The sequence below is a fragment of the Apteryx rowi genome, unplaced genomic scaffold, assembly GCF_003343035.1.
Source record: "Apteryx rowi isolate R43461 unplaced genomic scaffold, aptRow1 scaffold_186, whole genome shotgun sequence".
NCBI classification, from domain to species: Eukaryota; Metazoa; Chordata; class Aves; order Apterygiformes; family Apterygidae; genus Apteryx; species Apteryx rowi.
Window position 1 is genome coordinate 1,011,120 of NW_020448152.1, and position 17,273 is coordinate 1,028,392.

At 37.7% G+C, this 17,273-nt stretch overlaps 1 protein-coding gene across 1 annotated transcript in view; it reads left to right on the forward strand.

Annotated features, from left to right (window-relative positions):
* LITAF (lipopolysaccharide induced TNF factor) overlaps positions 1-17,273 on the forward strand; it is a 102,569-nt gene that overhangs the window by 45,939 nt on the left and 39,357 nt on the right. Inside the window, exon 5 of the mRNA XM_026061841.1 lies at positions 5,469-5,573. The gene's annotated coding sequence lies outside the window, so the exon portion shown is untranslated. The remainder of the gene's footprint in view (positions 1-5,468; positions 5,574-17,273) is intronic.

Genomic DNA, 17,273 nt, shown 5'->3' on the forward strand with positions numbered 1-17,273 from the left:
TGGTCTATCAGTAACTGCAAAAAGTATGTTCCTGTTGCTCCTTCTATATCTTAAGAATATATCTTCAAACTGAAATGCTGATTTCACACACATTATACAGAGCCATGTTGTTATGACCAAGTAATTTAAGCTGTAAATAATCTAACTTATTCTGAGCTCCAAAACACTCGCTTATTCCTTAATGGCCAGCAGATCTGAATAAATGCATTATATTGATCAACTCTTTGTTATTATAGCCCTGCCTGCAGGAATTAAAAAATAGGGGTATTAGAGGAAAAGTACCTTCCAAATAGTTGTGAAGATAGTAGATCTGGTCCTCAGTGGAACAGATTTATGTTTGTAAAATGCTCCCCTTTAGAATGCATCATTTTATTTGTTTTCAAGATGATTAAATTTCTATTTTGTTAAGACTACATGCTGGAAGAATGAAACTGGATTGGGCTTGAAATCCAATATTTATTGAGCTGTGTTGTTCTAATGTGCTTTTTGGTTGTGTTCCATCTGCCCTATACAGAGATGGTAGGTCAAACCATATTGGCTGTACCAATACAGATATTATGTTACGCAGAGCTTCATGCACTTAAATTGATGGATGGGTTTTTAATTAAACCATTCTATAATGATTCACTGGCCTTTGGAAGTTCATACATTATTGAAGCTAAACCAATAATACATAATGCAAATTTCAAGCATAGTTTATAATTCTGTTAGTTTTTCAGGAGCAAAAATACTTTTAATCCAACCTTCTAGATAATATAGTAATGACTTTGCCTTTTGGAATTAAATATTTCAAAGATTAACTGTTTTTTTCCTTCTCCACTGTTTTCCATATAATGTGTAAACCCAGATATAGATATTTGTATTGAGAAGTCCAGACCAGTAGGAACGTGTACTTGTACTTGTACTTGTCCTACATCTAAAATTCTATAACTGCCCAAAGAGAAAGTACTTGGTTCCTAACTCTTAGATTTACCTCTGTGGTCATATTATCCTTCAGCTGAAAAGATTTATTTTGTCTGGTCTAATTCCAAACAAAACTTCAATTGTGCAGTCTCAACAGATGCTGATATTTTCACAGAAAAATGATTCACTTGCATATGTAGGGAGCAGCTATACCTAGATATAGTATATAATTTTATAAATTTGGGAAGAAAGACTCTCTTTTGATGTACTGTATTAGAGCTGACAAATTTTGTGCAAAGCGTAGCTCTCTATCATTCAGGTCAGATCAAAACCATAAATACCATCTGCATTAATATGGGGAAAGAACAGATCTGAAATGTTATTAATCGAGCTGTGATTGAACACACTTATCACTGCCTTTAACTTGATGGAGGGGAGTGGAGGGTAGAAGAACGGAGGGGAAACAAGATGGAGTCTACTGCAGACATTATCCCTGGGACACATGCAAAAGTCTGCCTTTTCCATGGGATTCCTAGAAAAGTCCTCAGCTTAATGCAAGTTTGAATTCTGCAAGTGTGAAAGAATTAGCTTTGCTGTGAAATGCATTGCTTGCCAGACTAACCTTAAAAAATTCAGAGAAAACAAAAAACTATGTAAAATATAGGTGCAGAGGAATAAACGATTTAATTTTCTTAATTTAGCTGCAGAACATTTTTAAGTCTGCTGTATGTCACTTTAGCCTTTCAAGGGCTATGATAATAATGTTATTTTTATTCTCTTCCCTCTCCACATCCACTGCTTAAAATATCCCAGCTTGCAGAATCGATTCACACTTTCTGCTTCCTAGAACTTGATAAAAAAGTGTTCGATCTGAGGAAGGTGCCCAGAACCTTGCCTGGCACTGCTTTGTACAGGAATCAGAAGTTCAGTACCAGAGAGAGGATTAGGCAGTAGAATCAATATTCTTGTTCTATTTTGGTCGTATACAAAGAAGTCTAGAATCTTTTAAATGAATGAGAAAGTTTGCAATATGTTTTTGGCACTATCACTGTGTAGTTTTCCTTCTGTGGAAAATAACATCAGCCCTGCACTCTGTGTTCCAGTTAGTGCCTAAAGGGACAATGTCTTCATTTGTTACTTGCAATTTATGGTGTGACTGAGGATGCTTAACCCTTTTAAACAGCTTGAACCCTTTTAAACAACTTGGCCATTTGTTGCTAAAGGTCCCAAAAGTTCTGCTAAGGCTGTTGAAGCTTGATTTATGAGATGTGGAAGGAAAATTAAAAATGAAGCCTGCTATATTATACCTAGAGCAAAGGCACTTCTGTGTAGATTTTCAAAATAACCAAAGGCATATATGATATATACAACATTTTTCTGTCAACAAAATTTAAAAAGTATATTTTAATTTAAATGAGGCCTCAGTTTTTTAAATGGTGAACATTAGGTTATGTATTCCTTTCAGCAGGTTAATTTGACAGAACATGAGACCTATGATGGTGCTTCTAGTGCAAATGCTCCCTAAATGGACTTTGGAACTTGCCAAGGGAGATAAAGAATAGGTCTATGCTTTGAAAGGCCATGTAAAACTGTATGAAATACTTAGAGGCTCTTTTGGGACACAGTGTAATCAGTATGCCTGAAGTACAGGTAAATGCACACTCTTGAACAGCACACAACTAGTTTGAAGAGAGGACAGTAGTCTTCGTCTCAGATCTAACTGTCCGGGATTAGTGTGAACCCATGCTTAATTTCAGATTTCAGACAAAACTTTTGTAAATGATGAGTATACAGCAAAAGTGGTCTACAGTATTGACTTGTTTGACGTTAACAAGATTTTTGCCCCAAACTGTCATAGCCAGGTTGTTGTTCATAAGATATATATAGATAAATAGTAATCATCTTGACACAGGTAAATTTATATGAACTAACTCCTCAGCTGATGTGAAGACCATGGCTTATTTGATAGGAGAAAGATAAAGTCATTGATAGCTTTTCCTGGATCCCAGGTGGCAACTAAATTCATCATGAGAAGCAAATAGTGATATCTCACAAGGGATGAACAAAAGATGTGAAAGTATGCTTCACATGCACTCTCCCAGCTTAGAATAACCAGCTTTTTGTCATTGCTTTACCTACATGAATAAACCTTTATAGGAATGCAGCAGATCAGATAATCTTGACAGAGTCTATATTAGACATTTTTCACTCTACATTGGATATGTACTTACCAGTAATAGCTCTTCTGCTGAGCATTTCAATCTTCTTCATATAAGGGGTGCATATGCACCCATGCTGATGGGATAATTACATGTAACACTGAAAATGTCCAATTGCTCAAAGGATATTCTTCACTTTTCTGGATCTATGTCCTCCATCTCCATTTAAAGCTTTAGCGTATTGAACTTTGATACAGCCATGTTACATAGCATCTGAATATAACCAGTGCCACTTTGGATGCCACATCTTCTACTGTGGAGAAAAATATGTTTTTACTTGTTTCTTTTAATCCACTATTTTGTGGAGTAAAACGTAAAGCCAGCAAAAAGAAAAAGGTTCATCATCTGCTTTTGAATAAAATTCTTATGATTTGTTTGTGCCTTGAAATACCCAATTTCAGATTGGGTAAAACAATTGTCTTAAATAGTTTCTTCCTAAATATCTTGAACTGATTGCAGTAATTTTTAATTTGAGTTGTAATTATTTGTCCTCATCCTTTCCTCATGTCCCTTTTGCCTTTGCAGAGCAAACTATTAAAGCAACTATTTGCAAAATGTGATTCTTGAAATTAAATAATAAGTGGGACGGGAACTAGCCCAAGTCTGCGTAAGCATGGGTCAATGTGTATACACTGCAGCCATGCTGACTGCCTAAGGCAGTAGCAGGATTGTCTGTTCAGCTAGAAGACTGATTAATTTTTTCTTCTCTGTCCTGCATATTTTTGCTGTCTGGCCCTTGCACCAACGCCATGAGCAGCCTGTTATCACAGTGTCCAAAATCAAAACAGCTAAGTTCTGATGTCAGCTCTTTAGCACTATTCAGATATTCTGCCTTCTGAGTTTGTTGCTTCTTCCTATATATGCACACCATTTTAGGAGTTATTGCAAAGATTATGGGGCCCACAAATATCTACCTCCTGTATATAGGACTAAACAATTAGTCAGAAAGACCTTCTATCAGAAAGCCAGTGATGGAAAGGGTTATTTTTCAGCCTTCATATCAGCCCCTTAGGAAGAAATGTTTGGAGTATGTGTGGAATACAGAAGCATGTACTGTGAATAACCCAATATTCTGAAAAGTCTTAACTGGATTACTTTCAGAATGTACCGCAGAGGAAACTGAGGCATGCCAAAACTTCCAGAAATAAAAATCCTGATTTTACAAAAGTTAAAAGTATCTTTGCAGAAGGATGCACTTTCAGACATAGTAGATGAAACTTCACTAAGGAATTCTATTCCAACCACAGCTCAGGCTATACTTTTCTCCAGTGTTCACGACACCTGCATCAGTCTCAATTACTCAGTCACCCTAAGGAATGTAATGTGAACTATAACAGATGGCAGTTTGTCGTTTCATTGAGTCAATAATGTGGACAGTAAATTGCACAATACACTGAGGATTTTTTTAAGCAAAAAAGCATGCAGCAAATAATCTAATAATGGCCTTGCTTCCCATCCAGCAATCTATTAAACGGGTGGTGTAATAAATCTATCATTCTTTTAAAATTTTATTTCATTTCCTGACCTGTACCTCATTAATAAAATGTATGCAAGCATCTAAAAGAAGATTTTATGGATTAAAATATAATTAACTTTCAGCTATGTAAACAATGATTAGATAGCAAAGATAAAAAGGAGTGTTGTGAGGTCTTGTGGTTCGCAGAAGTTAAAATGGGGAACGAGTGGCTTCTGTGTTTGTAAGTTTACAGTCAATTTTCAAATCTTTTGGCTCCAGTTGCCTCACCTGCACACAAGGATAGTGCTCAGTATTTTTGCTCTGTGCTGCTGCAGGTAAATCTCCACATTTAGCACACAGATGGTCCAAGTTTTCACTGTGAGAACTGCACTTTTTTCACTGTAGCTATTTGTTGTTCAGAAGAAAAATGTGGTTCACAAAATGCAAAACAGATGAAATCTCTGTAGCAGTGTAACCAGTCTAATAGCTCTCCATATATGCTACAAAGGTTTGTATATTAGCACCGTACAGTGCATAAATTATTAAGAATAATATTGGAAGCCTTTGATATAGAAATATGAAGTGAGTGTCTTGAGACCAGTGCTTCATTTCTCTTTTAAATGTCTATGATACATAGATAATTTGAAAATAAATTAGTGCTTTCTCATCTTGCTTTCTACAGCTGGTAGGAAAGGGCAGCTGATAGTGGTTTTTTTGCATAAAGATCAAGAATGGTTTTAGAAAAAAAAATTACCATCTTGTAATCAAGATAAGTTTGGTGGCTCTGGTGCTTTCTTAATAAAACAGGGTAGTTGCATCAAAGTGACTTTATAATTTGAATGGCTCAGTTATCCACTTATTCTCTTCTTCATAAACTGCCTCCACAACAGCAGCAAGAACCATGCGACGCTGAGGGCTCCTGGCTGCTGCAGCAGCTGTGATAAAGCAGGACCTTGGGAACCAGCATGGCTTACCTACACCGGGGGTGGCTTGAGGTAAGGGAAAAAACAGTGTTACAGTACAGAAATTAGAGGCCTGATTTTCAACATTCAATTGAACGTGACTAGCCAGACTGTCTTCCAGATTTTTTAGGTCTGACTGAGGCAAAACTGAATTGTGTTAGAGAGAAGGATATCCTGGGAGGAACTCACTGTATGTCAAAAGCTTCTAAATGTTCAGCTAATCAGTCTTAGTCAATAAGGCTGTAGTTTTTAAAAAGCTGCCATTTTGTAATCAAGTGTACTCTAAGCAAACTTTTTTATTTTTGTGAAAAATCTTTAGAAAGAAAGCATAACAGCATGTTTCATTTCAGAACAGCAGAGTTATACACTAAATCTATATTAACAGTTTAATTTTGCTATGGAAATCAAATGAATATTTGGGGGAAAATGTCTTTGCCGGTCGTCAGTTTTTGTTCTTATTAAAGTCTCTTCCATACTTTAATTTAGTAAAGTTTTCTAAAACATTGTTTAGATATTACAAACCTAAATGTTGTGTTATTTTTTCCCCCACTTTTTCTTTCTTTCTTTTGGCTGAAACTACTCAATCACCTCCAGCTGCATTTTTGGCAGGTAGCTTATTTGTCTAGAGATTTTTCTCTTGCTCTTTAGGTACCCCATACACACACATACACCCAGACATATGCGCACACACAGTCACCTCAAGGTAATCAGTCATTCAGTCTGCTGTATCCTAAAGCCTTTTGCCCCAAATCCTGTGGCCCGAGTGGGCCTGAGTGGGCTGCAGATTCTGGGCAAAAAGCTTTCTGGCTGCAAAAATAAATTGGGTTATTGCATATGGCATTCACTCGAAGTTGATTCCAGTATAGTAATAAGAAAATCTAGGAGTCTAATTCCTGTTTCACAGATTAATAATAGCTGCTTTATTTATTTTCTATTAGTCTTAAACCAATCTGTAATCATAAATGGCTTACTGTAGTGCAGCATTCACTGGTCTACAGTTCAAGGAAAGATGAATGTCATGTAACTTGGAATAATTTAGCAAGATTGAAATTTTTATTGAGAGAGAAACTCTCCCATGAGAGAGAGTTTTGACTGCAGAACCTATTCTCCCTGGAGACATACTCATGTGACTAATCTTGTTTCCAAGGGATAATGTTCAGAAAAACTTTTAATGCAATTATGAAAAGATGTAACAACTATTTTGCAGTTCCTGTTACTACTGTAATGTCAACTTCGCTTATATCAAAACAAGTTGGTAACTATAATAAAGATTTTGGAATAAACAAAAGTGTTTTCCTACCTATTGTAAGGAGACACAGGAATAAATGAGGAGACAGATTAAGCCCCAGTGATATGAACTATCTGGCTTAGCTCTGATATCTGTCCCAAATTGTGATTCCGTGGTGGAGACCAGGCATAGACCAATTGATGGAACTGAATTATAAAATCAAGTTATATTCTGCAGGTGTCAACTCCAGAAGTAATAAAAATCATCTGATTTAAGTTATTATCTTAAGAACAGCATAAAATTGCCTCTATGCTTGTTTGAAGTTACATTTTGTGAAAAGAGAGAATTTGCACCACTTGCATGGTTAGTTTAGGCTTCCTTTAGGAGCCTGAGTTACGCTCCAAGTTTCCTCAGATTGGCTTGCTACGTATTCATGGGAGTATCTCACGGCTGTGTCATTTTAATCCACGTATCCTTTGGCTGAATGAGCACATAACTGAGTGTCCTCCGCCCTGAGTGACTGCAGCGTTGCTCCTGGCTGCCCCTGCACAGCTCCTCCGGCTGGCGGCGCCGCGCTGCCTGTGTGCAGCAGCCACCAGCAGGGCTCAGTGCATGCCCGTGTATTTGGGTGCTCTGCTGCCTGTCCCTGGCTCCCGCCCCTTGCATGAGTCTAGTCAGCGTAAACAGACCTGGCCTAACATTGGTTCTAACAGAAGCAGATTTTTTAATGGGCACAGGTTTTATTCACACTCTGTTCTTCCAGGGAACTGCTGTTTCACGTGGCCATATTGAATGTAATTAAATGAGAGCCTTCCTGTATCTGCTGGTCAGAACTTTGTTGCCTTTTATAGGGTGGAGTTGGTCCTCCAACTGGGACATCCATCACTAGCCATTCACAGACGGTCTGCTGTAACTCATGTGGGAAAATGTACTCTTTCAAAGCAATAGCTGAATTTTTCCCGCTCCTGCTTTTAATTTATAAATGGCTGGAGATTTATAACCGGGAAGTTTTAATAGGCATAGACCATGCTGGTATTGTTACCTAAGAGTTTTATTATATAGTGATACTTAAAACCCAGGGTGAATAGTTGCATTTTGTAGTATTTTCAAATCAGTCTGAATAGCTACTGCTGATCTTCACATAGGCATTGTACTTGTATTCACCTAAATCCCAACTGTTTTTAGATCATTTAACAATGAGGACAGTAGCTAAAAACATTTACTTCCATAAATCTGTTGGTTGACAACAGATTGTTAGAGACAAAGAGAAGACTGCTCCTTTGTGCTCACCCATGTTTGCTGACTGTCTTTTCTGACTGTTACTATCTCACTGGGGCTTTGCTGGAGCAAGTAGGTTATGTAGTCTGTTAGTATTATCATAATTTGATGGGGAATCTTATACTCTGTCTCACTCTTGGAGGATTTTTCTTAAAGGATTTCAACATTTGTCTTTTGTGTTTCTTCAGCAGGCATTTTTGTTAATAACAGTACAGAAAAAAACATTAACATGCACCAGGAAAGAGAAGAACAGGCGAGATGAAAGAGTTGCTAAAGATAATGCAAAAAGAAGTGAGCATCACTCTATATATAAGCACTCATTCCTAAAAACCCAATTATTTCTTCAACAGCCACCACCATGGGTAAATGCAGCAAAGGAATGGTCAGTGATTAGCAAATACAACATAAAATAAACAGCTAGAATTTCTTTAGCAAGTGAACTAAAAGCTATTATATCCGCCCAGGTGCAGTGACTTCAGAAATAATATCTTAACACAGCACTGCAGAAAGTGGCCTTACAGTTACAATTAGTCTTTTGCATCTTACTGGAATGCTTAGCAACAAAGCAGCGTATGTGGGGGATAGCAAATGTTTTCTGTCTTAACAAATACTAGATGAAAATCAGATTGCAAGATAAAATGGCTTCCAAAGGTATTGGTCCTCTGATGTGGTGACTGTGTTAGATTACTGTCAAAATCTCAATTGTTCTCAAATGAATACCACCAGAATACTAATCAGATTTGTTCTCTAATTTGAATTTACCCCAGCTCTCACTTATATATGAATAAACGTTGTCTAAATATGATTGCTAATGAACTGCAGTTCTTGTGCGGTTTGTATGAAATTGATACCATACATTTCAGCAGCAGAAAACAAGTGGTTTGAATCAATTATCAGTCTTTATAATTAACACAAAATTCACATGCAGATGTGGATTTCATGAGAAGTGGTTATCTCTCTCGCATTAATAGTAATGAACAATATGTGCCAGAGAAATTTGTTGCACTTCCACAGTGCATGTACTGTGGATGTCATTCTTTCTTCCTTACCAGAGGCATTCTGGAAAGTTTTGGAGTAGAAAATACTCATATTCATAAGTTTCTAATTGCTTGGGCACAAATTTCCAGAGTCCCACATTATAAGAAAGCAACTTTTTTCTTTTAAACTTCGAAATAATCTCTTAAAATGTTTCTTTCCTCTTCCTTTCACAGTACTGCTCTGCCATTTTCAGTTGCTCATTCTCAGTAAATCCTGGTGGACTGTCATCTTGTCAAAGAGTTTAATGATAGCATGTTGCCTAATGGCAGCAAAATTAGCAGTGGATTGTGTGTGCAAACACATCTTCCTTCCTGCTGTTGTTTAATCTTTTGTGTCCAAATGGACAGACAGGATTGCTATAAATATTATTCTTCATTCTCTCACATGAAAACAAACATCTTAGGCTGCCACCTGAGCAGTATTTGCTGTGTTAAAATTCTGTGCTAGATATTTGTGGAGCTAAAAGCTTACTGCAGGTTTGACAAAGCACTGCAGTACATGCCTTGCTCTGAGATATAAACATAACTTGAAGTAAGTCCTTAACCATTATCCCCTAGTTGGTAAGAAGCAGCAAAAGGGAAACATTTATCAGAAAAAACAGTTGCACAGCGTGGTCATCTCCCATGCAGAGATCAAAGATTTGATTTCCCTGAATAAAGCTATCAGTAATAATACAAGTCACACGGATTTCTGTCATATGTTTTGGCTTGAATATCTTGACAGAATAAAAATAAAGGAATAATAATAACTTTCAGTACTGGAGCTCCACATTGTTTAAGTGACTGCTTTATTTAATGTACTTGCTAACTAGTAGATTCTCTATCTTTCTGTAAAATGGGATACAACAACATTACTTCTTTTGTTACATACTTTTGCATAAGGGTTTTTTTATGTGAGAATTCATGTGTTGCCAATGTAATTGGAGATAGTGGGGCTGGGGAATCCAAACTAGTATTTGCAGTATAAGTGCTCCAAGCCTTGATCGAATTTTGTATATTTATTAAGTATTAGCTGTAGTGGAAACTGTGGTTCCTTAATACTAGTGCATTAGCAGAAACTATTTTCCTGCTCTAACTACAGACCTAAGCCCACGTGTAGGCATTTAATATTAGAACTTATATTTTTTACTATTATTTTTAACAAAATAACTTCTTACACTTTTAGCTGTAGAGCTGACATAGATTTTGCATTGCAGAGTGAATTACAGCGTGTTTGACCTGGGTTAAAGGGAGTACTACGACACTGGTTTTTGAGTTCTGTGTCACAAGTAAGCCCTGACTGCCAGCCAATCGGGGTCCTCACATCCTTTTGTCCGCATGTTGAAGCCAAGTAAAGACAAATGTCTGGAGTTTCACACTGGAGTTTCTCATAGAGGGACCTAGGACTTGAACTAGGGTAAACCAACATGTATACAGTGGGGGTAACTGGGATACCTGGGTTCTGACAATGTAGCTGCCCCTTGGTTTTGTTACATTAGCATAACAAAACCAAGGCACAGCTACACTGTCTCTCTCTATATATGTATATGTGTGTGTGTGTGTGTGTATAAATATCTATATATATACCTTTTATATATATTATAGACCAGTCACTGATACATCCTAAAATACTAGTGTCGATTGTTTTTCCTGTTTTGTTCTTTTTTTTCCTATAGGGGGGCCTAATGACAATTTCTGGGGTTGTCATATGCAAAGAGAAAATCCTTCCTTTTTACTTTCCTTCCACATGAGTTTCAATGGTTTTATGATTTACCAGGAGAAAAGCATTTTGACTGAGGGATGTTTATATATTCCACAGCACATCTAAGCTTCATGAATGTCTCTGGCATGTGTGCAGTAGTGTCTGTGTGTATTTATGATGACAAAAAGGGTGATTAATTAGATGGAATATCAGTGTAGGGAAACATATTTTGCTAAGATAGTTTTGCGTCATTTTCAAAAAAAGTTTTGTAGCAACATGCTCATATTGCATAAACCATTGGAAACTCCTGCAAGATATTATTCTCCTCCCAGGAAAATAAATATTGGCTACAAACAGAGCAAATATATGCCATTTATGTAGTGTTGTAGCTCATTTCTAAAGCACGAAAAAGCACTAAAGAACCCAAGCAGGAGAGAGTCAGACAAACTTCCTTGGTCGTGCTCTGGATTGTGAGTTCAGCCTTGGGGCTGAAGCCTTGATGGGATCTGCAAGGATATGCAACCAGCTCTCCAATATTTTGATGTCTAATATCAATTTAAAATGGAGTTCCTATGCCATTGACAGGAGTTTTTTTCACAGTATATTTTAAATGAACCTCACAATTAATTAGTTTTGTTTCCTCTTTCCTTAACTTTGTATTTAAATAAATGGTGATCATTCAAAAATGCAGTAAGCTGTACCTTTGGGTTTACATCTTAGGAATAGCAGTAGCCCCCCGCTCCCATCTCCATGTTAGAATTTGCAGCCACTGGGGTGAAATCTGGGAACACAACCAGTTCTGGTACCACTGGTTACCCTGGACCCATCTAGATTCGCTGTGTAGGACTCCAGTGTTTGGGGATGCTGAAAGGACAGTGTGTGTAGCTGCATCTTTCTGTTAGTAACTCTGATCCTGGCAGTAATTGTCGATTTGGCTTGCTTCGTAAAAGAAAGAATCCTGAGTAGTTATGTGTCAATGAAGGAGCTTTGAAAGTATGAGAAACTAGCAACTTTCCCAGTGTAGTGTAATAGCATCTGCCCTCAAAAGATTTTGTGTATCTCTTTAAGACATTAGCATTCTCTACATTTTTGGTGGGTTTCAGTGTGTGAGGACTTTTCTCCTTCTGACAGGCACTGAAAGTACTTTATCAGAATAAAACATAATTAAAAGAGAGAGAAAATTCTGTCAACTTCAGCTATACTTAGTAAGAGGCTTCTAAAGCCTGTTGCAAGGCAATAAATTTAAAAAAACTTAAGGATAGGATGATATCTACATATGTCAAACAGCAAAGTGGAGGGAGTATGGGTTCTGCAGTAATTTTTTCAAAGTATTTTGAAGAAATTCTATGAGACAGGCTGTCTCCAATATCTTTGGAGATACCATCTTGTTGCTAATACTCCTCCCATTATAGCATCAAGTTGAAGACCTGAGCAAAGTCATGGGGAGGGGTATGGCCAGGAGCTGCGAGACCCATTTGTCCACTAAAGGTTAGGGCTGAGGTTTGGAACTGACAGAAATGACGTTCTGTAGCCCGCTAGCTTCCCTATCAGTAAGGCAGTGACGGTTTTGATGCCTCAGATGGAGAATGGATGCTTTTGCTCTTCCTGTGTGAAGTAGGTTACTGATAGTCAGTAGCAACTGTGCTTCTTCCTAGCCCCTCTCTTCAACAAATATTGATGTTTGGGGGCCTAATCCAGTACACATTGTCATTGATTTCAGTGGTGCAAAGCAAGGCCCTAACTAAAGCATAGGTACTGAATAGGTGCAGTTGAGGGTGAAATTAAAATTATTTGGAGAGAGGGAGTGAGTGATACCTTTGCAATAATTAGGAGCAAAAATGTTTTGAATTAGTCACAGGACATTCTATATCTTCATAAAAAAGTTTAAGGCTCTTGCATAAATAAATTCTAATTTTCTCAGAAATTTGTGTGCAAGATGGAATTAAATAGGCTGAGCCAACAATCCTGTAGAAATCTCTGTGTTCACACTGGTTTCAAAAGATTGGTTATGTACAATTATATGTTTGTGGTAAACCGCTACTGAAGACTGAATTGGAAAAAATAAAATGGAAGATATATTGTTGAAACAGAACCATTTTTATATCCAAAGCCTGACCATAGATTCTCTGTAAGTGCATCAAGTGTCACCAAGTCTGGTAAGGATGGCATTTGGTATTTTAAGCAAACCCTTAGTAGGATTCCACAACTAATTTCTGCTTTTGTCTTACATTCTCGAGGACAGGGTGTCAGAAATTCTTCTTAATTCAAATGCACCATTATCAGAAGAGAGATGTATTTGTTTCATTCATCACAGAATTCTTGTGTAAGTGGAAAACTTGTGCTATGGTTTTGCTGAGAAAGGAATCCAAAGATTTGAGAAGACTATTCCCAATAACTTACTTAAATTTAGTGTTAATCTGCACAAAATTAATGAACATTTATTTAATTATATATTTTTATGCATTTGTATATGTTCAAAATTTCTTCAAGCTTGCAATAGCTCCAAGCAATTTCTCCAATTTTCTGATCACAATCTCTACGTTTAGGCAGTGCTGCTTAATTGAGAGTCCTGTGGTGGTACTTTGGTGATTTAAATAAACATACATTCACTGCCAGCATGCTGCAATTGATTTGATTCACTTCCCATGAAAGTTTTTGCTACTAAATAGAGTTTGTGGTCTTGCAGGAGTATTCAAAGGGCCTCCAATCTAGCTATAGCTTGTGATATGGAACTTCAACTGAATAGTCACAGAACGATTTAAAAATAATTATTTAAGCAGTCCATTGTATGATGGAGCACAAAAAGTAGGATCAGACCAAGAACTGAATATGCAGTTCCCCAGTGTCCAGAAAGCCCTTTCTAACAACAGTTAGAAACTCCATCAGCAGCAAATTGCAAATGTGATTAACATTAAATGGAAACAATTTTATTAAACTGAAAACCTGATTAGCAACTGAACTGCACAATGCGGATTTTCCAGCAGGGGTTGCAATATTAGCACAGTCCATAATTTAATGCTGATACAAGTTAATTCATTTTTCTGTGTAAACAAAGTGGTACAGAAAGCTTTTTATAAACCAGACATGGCCATCTTCAAAAGAATTCCTAGAGGTTTTCTTGCTGTGGCTCGCAAGCTCTGCCAGAAGTGGACTTACGGACCTTTAAGAAAGGAGGAAAATGGCAGCTTGTTCGCACTGATGGGCATCTCTTTTTTAGGATCTTCTAGGCTAAGTATAGCAGTAGATACTGCTGCCTCTGCTTTCCGTAGTGGTCTTATGAAATATCCACAGTTTGTTTCCAGTATTTTCCCTGCCAAGTTGCCTAGTGGTAAAAAAATTAATGGTCCCCATTTGAAAGCTGTAAGAAATTGTGAGTACATGTGCAAAATTATTCCATAAATTACATGCTTGTTTGTTTTTTAAGCTGTATGGATTTGTACATTCAGAACTGTCCGACTGAGGTGTCATAAACTGAGGGAGTCAGAATATCTTACTGGTGACTAATGCAGTCATTGCTTTTATCTGTTCATTCTGAATATTAGGCTTTTCCAAAGAATATTACCTACAGGTTGGTAACATATCTGGAAGCAAGCCCATATGTAAGAATTCCCATGCGTCTAAAGCCACAGTGCTAAGTTTTATGGAAGCACTGGATGTATGCATGGTTCATGGATTCCGGAAGACCATAGTTAATTCTACCTTTTTGAAGAGTCCATGCATAAAAAACAGCAAGACAAAAGCCCTCATTCATTTTTAGTTTCTGTGGATGCTATTCCTCAACTCTTCTTTCTAGCGCTGGCCGTATTTTATCCAGTTGAAGGAGAGCTCTACAAAAAAGAGACTTTGACATAAAAGTGACAGATCCTAACTTGTCCTGTAGCATTCTGCAGGTTGTCTGTGGGGTTTGGATAACACAGCATGGCAGTCTCTGTATGTATGTATGTGTGGGGAAACAAAATCCTGTTTACCGTTTTATACAGGAAGTAAAATGTTTCTGCAATTCATCAACAAAATAAAAGATGCATCACTTTTGACACTTCAAGGCTTTTTATCAGCTGTACAATGACGTAGGCTTTGACATACCCTACATTTTCTTGTCGGGAATCCGTTTTTTGTTTTGTGTCTGGGTGAAAGTAGTTCATTTTTTCAACAGGAATGAATGGAGTATTGTACAGTTGGTGTGGGGATGTCTAACCCTTGCTTGTGAGCCTTCTGTGACTGTAACTGCCTCTTTTGTGAGTGAAACAATGTTTCTTTTTCTGCTGCCTTCTGAATTCCTTGGCCAGCACTACAGTTCACGCAGTCTTTCTGCCACTGTTGGCGGGATGAATTGAGCTTCACATCTTCCTTGCTGCACTCTCCACTCCCCAGTGTTTTCTATGGGAAAGGAATCTTGTTCTCATTCAGCAAGCTGGGAGTGCAGCTCATTAGGATCTCGGCACTATGAATGAAGCTTGTCATTTAGCTCCAGATTTCTTTCTGGCCCAATAGAAGATATGATGTGTAAGATGAGGAGCAAAATTAGCACAGTATATATTTAGTCACTATTTTTCCTACATTTTAATATGCTTTTTGGATGTAAGGTAGAAGAGCTTAAAGCTCTTACTGAAGTGTTTTTGAAAGTTATCCCATTTCTTCTAGATCTCCTACTTTATGGTGCTGTTCTTTTTCTTTCTCCATGATTTCTTTCTGCCAAAGAATCTAATGGTGCTTACAGAAATTAAGTGCAGTGGATATGATGTGAGAGATAATGAATAGCAAAGCCATTAACAAGGGAAATAACTTATATTTATATATTTCCCTTCAATTCCAAAATTTTCCAGGTGCTCTGGAGACTGCATAAAGGATTCTGCAAGGTCTGGGTTTAAATTCTTTGAGGTTTAAGGAACGTGCGCAATACTTACTAATACTGGAGAAAGACACAGTTAGCTCACTTCCCAATTTATGATCCTATCGGGTATGTCACAGTTGAATCACTTTGATCTTTGATCATTCCATGTTGCACTTTTAGATCTTTTTCACACCTTTGCCTGATATTAGACCTACTCTGACATGCCCATTCCTTTAGTCAGACCTGCTGCTGTATTTCTTCTTTCTTGCCATCTTTTGTAAAGTACAAATCTTCTGTATACATACCACAACTGGAGAAAATGCTTTGTTGGCTCCTATGTCCTATTTTTTTGTTTGGTGAATGCTGTCTAAGACTTCCATTGGGTAAGTTATTTAACCATTTGCTAGTGGCAGAAGACGTTTATGATACAAGAACTCATCTGCTCCCTGTTTTCGGCTTTGAACTCCATGATGATCTGACCCTCATTCTCTAACAGCTCCTGGCTGTGGCAGTGGACAGGCAGCTGCTGTCCTGCATGGGTCCTGCAAGGCCTACTAAGCAAGAGAGGGAGACAGAGCTCCCCAGTTACCTTGGTCTTGTAAGCTTTGGCCACAACTCAGCCTCTAAACATGATTTCTACTTCCAGAGAAGAAAGTAAACCCTCCCTTTGTAAACAGTTCAGGCATATTTTGGGAGGGAACTCTACATAAAAATCGAAAGTACATTTGACCTCCACTTCCATAAGGCAAATATGCAAACAGGGAGAGTTTATAAGACAAAGGCATTTTTAGTTTCTTATGGTAGGCCATACACTATGCAATTAAAAGGCTTTTTTATATTTTATTAAAGTCCAGACCAGCCTTGCAATACTCTTGAGGGAAGACTGTGAATGATACAGCTGCTATCAATAAAAAAGAGGAGTCTGGGAAGTGTGTGAAAGAATGTAAAGCCAAGTTCTTTGATGCTGATATAAATCTGCAGTAATGCCTTTAGCATTAGCAGAGCCCAATTTATGCTGATGTGACCCAGGCAGAATTTGTCTCATCATTCCCACATCTGTATTTAAGTGGTGAAAGAGATGTTTAAATCCTGGTTTCAAAATGAAAGAACAAGGAGAGAAGTGAATCCAGACTTATAATGCTGTGACCACTGCAAGGGCAGTAAGGAATGAACTACTCATTGCTCTTCTAGCCCCCATTAGATCCATTGCATTCAGTTTTAATGATAAAAGGAAAGAAAAAAAAAAAACAAAGAAGAACCAATAAACATGGCTAACACTAACAAGATGAAATGGTGTTACTGAGAAGGAGGCAAGCAACTGTGGAGTAAATTGCAGAAAGAGGGGAATCTACAGGAGCGAAAGGTGCCTGGCTGTGCCACAGCCACTCCTACTGCAGACCCAAGAGTGGAGGCATTTGTGAAGTTTTCACGCAGAAGCTCTGGGGGCTTTGCTTCTTCAGATGAAAGAATCTGTGTGGGTCGGAGGTCTAATGCTTTGTGTTCCTGTGTGTCAGAAGCAGTACAGGTATCAGGCTTTATCCCCACTTTCCAAGCTCCAGATACCCTTTTGTGGTCTGTATGTAGATTTTAACTTCATATTAACTGGGTCCATTTCTGCAATGGTTTTTCTTACAGCCTCCTATCCTAACAGGGATTCTTTCTGCCAAGTACAGTGTAC